This window comes from Phocoena sinus, chromosome 2 (assembly GCF_008692025.1).
Source record: "Phocoena sinus isolate mPhoSin1 chromosome 2, mPhoSin1.pri, whole genome shotgun sequence".
Lineage (NCBI taxonomy): Eukaryota > Metazoa > Chordata > Mammalia > Artiodactyla > Phocoenidae > Phocoena > Phocoena sinus.
Genome location: NC_045764.1, coordinates 13,270,044 through 13,277,876, shown reverse-complemented (window position 1 = coordinate 13,277,876; position 7,833 = coordinate 13,270,044). Strand labels below are relative to the sequence as shown.

The window sequence follows — 7,833 nt, the reverse complement described above, 5'->3', positions numbered from 1 at the left end:
TATTATCTTCTAAAAGCATTATTGTTTCATTTTTCACACTTAAGTCTGTGATTCACTTGGAATTGACTTTTTTGTGTGTGGTGTGAGGTAAGGATCCAATTTTCGTTCTTTCCATATAGATAACCAGTTGTTCCCATACCATATATTGGAAATGCAGTCCTTTCCCTACTGTTCTGCAGGGCTACCTTATTTTTTTAAATAGACTTTATTTTTTAGAGCAGTTTATATTTGTAAAAAAAACTGAGAAGATAATGCAGAGAACTCACATACCCACATTCAGTATCCCCTGTTATTAACACCTTACATTAATATAGTACATTTGTTACAATTCATAAACCAACATTGGCACATTATTATTACTGAAGTCCACAGGTTATTCAGATTTCCTTAGTTTTTGCCTAATGTCTTTATCCCATCCAGCATACCACATCACATTTACTTGTCTTGTCTCCTTAGATTCCTCTTGGCTGTGACGATTTCTCAAACATCTCTTGTTTTTGAGGACCTTGACAGTTTTAAGTAGTACTGGTCAAGTATTCTGTAGGATGACCTTCCATTGACATTGATCTGATGTTTTCATCATGAATAGACTGGGATTATGGGTTTGGAAGAGGAAGAGCACAGAGGTAGAGTGTCACTATATAAGGGTACCAACTATCAATGTGACTTGTCACTACTGAGGTCCTTGTTCCCCTGGCTGAGGCAGTGTTTGTTGGGTTTCTCCACTATAATGCTCTTCTTTCCTCACCCCCACCCCCGGGGAACTTTCCATATTGTACTCGTTGGAAGAAAATCACTCTGCACAGCACACACTTAAGGAGTGGGGAGTTATGCTCCCCCCGCCACCCCTCCTGAGCACCTACCTTATTAAAAAATTAAATGTCCTTAAGTATGTTTCTTAAATAAGTAGGCCACTGGAAACAATTGCATCAATATCCTATTTTCTTATATGTTTTATAATAGGCCTTATAAAACAAGGGGAAACAAATCCCCTAAATATAATTTCTAAGATTGTGGTAAAAATATACATTACATAAATTTGACCATCTTAATCCTTTTAAATGTACAGTTCATAGCGTTAAGTACATTCAGGTTGTTGTGCAACCAATCTCCAGAACTCTTTTCATCTTGCAAAACTGAAACTCTATACCCATTAAACGGCACTTCTACATTCCCCTGCTTCCCCCAGCCTCTGGCAGCCACCATCCATCCTCCTTTCTGTTTCTGAATTTGACTATTCTAGGTACCGCATATGAGTGTCATCATACAGTATTTGTATTTTTGTGACAAACTTATTTCACTTAACATAATGTCATCGAGGTTCATCCATGTTGTAGTGATGTCAGAATGGCCTTCCTTTTCAAGGCAAAATAATATTCCATTGTATGTATGTTCCACGTTTTGCTTATCCATTCATCTGTCAATGGACATTTGGGTTGCTTCCACATTTTAGCTACTGCGAATAATTCTACTATGAACATGGGTGTACAAATATCTCTTTGACACCCTGCTTTCAATCCTTTTGGGCATGTACCCAGAAGCAGAATTGTTGAATTTTATATTAATGCTTTTTTTTTTTTTTTTTTTTGCGGTACGCGGGCCTCTCACTGCTGTGGCCTCTCATTGTGGAGCACAGGCTCCGGACACGCAGGCTCAGCGGCCATGGCTCACGGGCCCAGCTGCTCCACGGCATGTGGGATCTTCCCAGACCGGGGCATGAACCCGTGTCCCCTGCATCGGCAGGCAGACTCCCAACCACTGTGCCACTAGGGAAGCCCAGTAATTCTATTTTTAATTTTTTGAAGAACCACCATACTATTTTCCATAGTGGCTGTACCATCTTATGTTCCCACCAGCAATGCACAAAGCTTTCAGTTTCTCCACATCCTCACCAACACTTGTTATTTTCTGCTTGTTGTTGTTGTCTTTCAGGATAGCCAACCTCATGTATATGCTATAATATCTATTGTGGTTTTGATTTGCATTTCCCTAATGGTTAGTGATGTTGAGCTTTTTCTCATGCACTTATTGGCTGTTTGTATGTCTTCTTTAAAGACATTTCTACTCAAATCCTTTGTCCATTTTTAAATTGTTTTTTTTGTTTTTTTGTAGTGGTTGAGGTGTAGGAGTTCTGTATATATTCTATACATATATATATGATATTAAATCTTTATCAGATACATTATTTGCAAATATTTTGTTCCATTCTGTGGGCTGCCTTTTCACTCTACTGACAGTGCCCTTTGTTTGCAAAGAAGGTTTTAATTCTGATGTAGTTCAATTAATCTATTTTCATTCTTGTTGTTTGTGCTTTTGGTGTCACATCCAAGAAATATAACCACATCCAATGTCATGAAGATTTCCCCCTATGTGTTCTTCTAAGAGTTGTATAATTTTAGATCTTACACTTAGGTATTTGATTTACTTTGAGTTGCTTTTTATATGTGGTGTAAAGTAGGGGCCCAACTTCATTCTTTTGCATGTGGATATCCAGTTTTCTTCACACCATTTATTGAAAAGACTGTCTTTCCCACATTAAACGGTCTGGGCACTCGTTGAGAATCATTGACCATACCCACAAAGGCTTATAACTGAGTTCCCTATTCTCCCTCAATGTTAATTTTAAGAGAGAAAAAATTTCAAAATTTTATATACAGTATGAGTTCAGGTATTATTTTTATGTTATAAAAATGTTATTTAACAAATAAAAATAATACATGTTCATTACAGATAATAAAGAACTTACTTATAGAAAGTAAAGTATAAAAAAGACAAAAATCACTGATAATCTTATTTTGGTGTAATCTTATTTTGGTATAGATCTATAAATATTTCTTGATGGTATTCACCATCAAGAAATATTTGTAGCTCATCTATGTAAGTAATTCAGTCTCATTACAAAATTGGGATCATGCTTTTTGATAGTTTTGAATCTAGCTTCTTATATCTAATGCAATATTTTAACATTGTCCAAAGGCTTTTTTTCCTGAAACACATTTTGTAAATGGCTGTATAGTATTCCAATGTTTAAATAACATACCATAGTTTATTTCACCATTTCCACTAGTGTTGCATATTTTATCTTGTTTGTAATTTCTCACTATTATAAATAATGTTGCAGTAAACATCACTGTACTTAAATTTGTACATATACTTATTATTATAACCTTAGGCATACACTAATAATAACAATGAAGAATTTTGCTAGAAGAAAGTAAAAACTTTGCTCTAGATTCTTATATGTTGACTCTTTCTAGAATGGCTTTCCTCAGTGGTATTCAAAACTGACTTTCCACAACTTTAAACATAGCTTTTTATCACAGAGATTAGATTTTCCTTTATAGTTATACATACTTTCAAAATAACAGGACCACTATTTGTGTTCCTCCAATGGTGGACTCCAGATTAAAATTCTTAAGATTTTAGAATATATTATTTGGGAAACCAAGGAGTCATCATCTCTTACTATACCTTTTGATCTCAAATCTCACCTTGGTTTTAAAGTTTAAAATGTATTTTCAAAACTAAAAAATTAATTTTAATGCCAAAATTTCTAGAAGGTTGTTTTTGTTTAATGTTTTTTAATGGGTGGGGGTAGAAGTGCATTTTATTTGCTTATAGACAAAAGTAAACACTTCAAATAAATAGTAAATTTTTCATATTTTCTGGCTTAATAGCACAAATTTATTCGTCCCAAGTCTATCATAGATGATTAAGTCAAAAGTGAGTAGGCATGGAAAACTGATTTCTCATTTCCATTATTTTTCCCAATCTTTATGTGTAAATACTTATCAGATAGGGTTTGGAAGCAAATTTATTTTTGAGTCCTGATCTATGACAACTTAAAATTCACATTTCAACCTAATAATCCATATGTTTACAATTTAAAAGTTACATTTTGGTGACTGGGATAAACACAAGAGGAGGTTTCTGGGATGCTAACATTATTTTACATATTGACCAAGATATTGATTACAAAGGTGTGTTTATTTTGTAAAAATTTCTTCAGTTGTACTCCTAATGATTTGTGCACATTTCGGTATGTATTTAAGCTTAATAAAGTGTTTCTTTTAAAATTATATTTTAAGAGTTTTCTTAAGGATATGAGTCTACATTTTGTAGTTTAAATACTGAACAATGAAAATTTGAGTGGCTTCTCTTAAAAATTTAAGCTATGAAAACAGTTTAAAACTGAGCTGTGTACCACGATTTTACAGATATAGTTTATTCTCACATCATTCTTGTAAGTTCAACAATTATTTTAAAAAGAGTGGATATATGTATAACTGACTCACTTTGCTGTACAGCAGAAACACATTTTAAATCAACTATACTCTAATAAAAATTAATTTTAAAAACCATAAATACATGTAAAATAACACACACACAATTTTCAATATGCAAAAACACAGACTGCATGGACACCACCAAAGGGGCTCAACATGAAGCACTTTAAATGAAGTGCTGCAGCTGATAAAATTAACATTCTTAATTATTTAAAAGGTTTCAACTTCTTAAACTATTTTCTAGTTAAATGCATTATGGCTTCTTCTACCACCAATTTACCCCTGCTCTGCTGGTTGTAGCAATTAGTTGAACATTTCAGGCATCACCTCCACCAAAATTCAGAGAAATAAAATTAAAATTCATGTTGGCATTACTCATTAGGATATATATTATGAATGCAGAAAAAAGGTAGTTGTGTTTCTCTGGCAGCTTAACATCTTATTCCCCCTAAACCTTGTATCATATGACATCAGATACAGGTGTCAACAAATGAACACAGAAACGTATTAGCCATGTGGTCTCCTCCCAACCTCCATTATCTAAAGAAATGCTACAATATAAAAAACACTTTAAATTATTATTTTAAATCACATGACTATTACCTTCTCTAACAAGTTTGCATAAACCACAGCACTTGATTCACCTTTTACTGCATTACTTCAGTGAGTTTCCCTCTGATTTTATATATGAAGTTTAAGTATACAACTGTTTATCAGGAACATATTTACATGCTCAGATGCTCAGCAAAGCCTTTTAAATGCTCTTCAGCCTTTAACTAATGTCCTAAATGATCTCAACATATTCTGGGCTTGGTTGGTACTACAGACCCAAGAAACTAGGAACAAAATAACGCTCCCCAGAAATAGCATTTATTACAACATCTATACCCAATACACATTGTACAAAGCCAACACACCCATAAATAATTAAGCAATTAAAAAAAATGTTTCCCACCTATCTTATCTGTATGCAACAGCCTAGCATAAAGAAGTTCACTAAGTACCTGCCCACATCATAAAATCAACTACTTACATTACATTCTCATGTAATCCTGTCTTTATGTTCTGGCCTCTAAATCCCACTAATCTCCCAAATAGGGTGAAGTAGAACATACTTAGAAATTTAGGATCAAGTTTAAAACTACCACCTAGGCATCTGTCAAGTGCAGATACTGGTATTCTCTCACAAAGGGGTCCTAAAATAGGGGTCTGTCTGGGCTCCCCAACTGCCAAATATCAGCCTGGGGTCCAAGAATCCCTAGACACCAGATTAGCCCCCATTGCTTGGCTTGAACCAATTCTTCTTTCTCTTTCTCTTCCATATTTTCTCTGGGCTATTCCAACCTGCCTTTATTTCTAATCTTGTCTTCTCTACACAAATGCTATCAAACTGTTTTCCAAAGACATGTTCCAGAGTTCATGTTCCCACACAGTTTTCATTTCAATAAAATGAAGCAGCACATGACTTAATGCCCTTTCGTATTCCATGAATGTTCAGTGGGGTTTTTTCTTTCCTTCGTGAGATTTGGAACAAAATATTAATGAAACTTCAGAAAAACCAATGAAAGTATCACCTTTGGTTTTAAATTAACGAATCAATCAAGTAGCTCTATTTTAGAGGAGAGAACTTCTGGGTAGGTAGTACAGGAGTGAGAAGCGTGGGCTCTGAAGCCTGAAACTCGAGTTTAAATCTGCACTGTGCTAGACACTAACTGCGACCAGGCAAATCACTCAACTGCACGGAGCCTCAGTTGGCTCACCAATACAATGGAAACAATAGGACCTCCCTGGGAGAGTTGTTGCACGGATCTCACACTTTCATCCAGGAAAGCACTTAGAATCGTGCCTAGCAAGTAGTAAGCACTCAAAAAGTGTTAGCCTTTATTAATATGCTAACGTGGGGGAAAACATAAAGCAGAGCATACTTGCAGGAATAAGACATACCACTTTTCTCCAGAACGTCTTTCAAATTAATCTATGGCCAAGACTAATTATTATGGTGAAACTGATTACGTCACCAAGGCAGCATATATTTAGAGAACAAAGTACAAGGTAAGGATTTGGGAGAGTTTTGCATTTTTTGTGAAATAAATGGTAATATGCTTATAGAATGTCGAAGCAAAATATGTTAGCAGTTTCACTTTAATCTTTCTCATAATTTGGGTTTTTTTTTAAGTGTAACAATGATACAGTTGTAAAAAAAGTTTTCTCCCTTTCTGAATATATGGGACATTTTGCAGGTTTACTCTATTCTCTATTAAATTCTAAAACTTTAGTAGAAAAAGTAAACTATAACATACCAATGCTCTTACAATAGTGTCCACACAAAGGCTTTATGACAAACATTGCTTAGTTTACCAATGCGAGGGTTAGTCTAAGTTAAATTATGGGAATATTTGTTTACGCTGACGGGGAACAGACGAAATGCTGCACAATTCAACATTAGTTTAAAAAAAAAAAAACCCAACAGATAAAAAACCTGGAGCGTTTTAAGTCAACGTACAGCTTGAACTTGACACTAAATACATACATTCAGTCGACCTCTGACATCGCAGGGGTCCTGAAGCAGAACCAGGCCAGCTCGGGCCGCGCCTGGAGACGGGGCGGCGAGTTCGAGGCCGGAACGCGGCGGCCGCCCGGCCTCTGCGCGCTCTGGGCGCCGCTGACTGACCAGGGCCCGCGGGAGCCCGGCCAGGCGGGGCTGGGAGCTGTGGGACGGGGGTTTCGGGAAAGAGCGAGGGTGAAGAGGGCCGGAGTTTAGGAACCCAGGGAGTGGAAGAGAAAGGATGCGGGGGCCTTAAGGAGCTGGACCCACACGCCTGTTCGGGGCGGCAGGAAGCGCCCACCCGGCCGCCGGGGTTGGAGGAGGGGCCTCAGCGCGCCCGGAAGCTGGAGAGCCACCCCCTGCCGGACCGCAAAGTGAGATCCGCGGTTTCTCTTCTCCGGACCCTCGAAATCCACGCCTGCGTTGCCCGGAGGCCTCAACTCCATGATTTATGCAAAACTACCGGGCACCCGCCTGTAAAAGGGGTGAGCGTCCCTGGGTGGGCTCGAACCACCAACCTTTCGGTTAACAGCCGAACGCGCTAACCGATTGCGCCACAGAGACTCTGATGTGGCAGCGTTCTCCAGCCATAACCTTTATGAAGAATAATAAAGATAGCGTGTGACTGTTCGTTTCTTTTCTTCTCCCTGATGCCTATCATTAAAATCAGATTTTTCCACTTAACATTTCTAACCCTTTAACTCTATTTTCCACCTTTAAAGCATATTGGAAAACTATAAAATACAGCAAGATCAAGCAGAATTTCAGATTGCAACGTGTATTAAAATACTGCTGTTCCCCCCCACCTCCCCACCCCTCCCATTTGGAACGTTTTGTTTCAGGGAGATAACTATTTATTATGTTTGTTTTATAGGGAAATAAAAATTTTAATCTTTAATCTTGTGAGTTGAGAAACTTTCCTTTTATTTCAAACTCTTTGTCCAGTACTTTGCTCACTCATCTTCATAATTTACTTGCGTAGCATTCCCAAGGTCATCTGAA

At 37.0% G+C, this 7,833-nt stretch overlaps 1 non-coding gene across 1 annotated transcript; it reads right to left on the bottom strand.

Moving 5' to 3' along the window:
• Window positions 1-7,321: 7,321 nt before the first annotated feature.
• TRNAN-GUU lies at window positions 7,322-7,395 on the bottom strand. Its single transcript has one exon. It is a non-coding gene; the product is annotated as a tRNA-Asn (tRNA).
• Window positions 7,396-7,833: the final 438 nt, after the last annotated feature.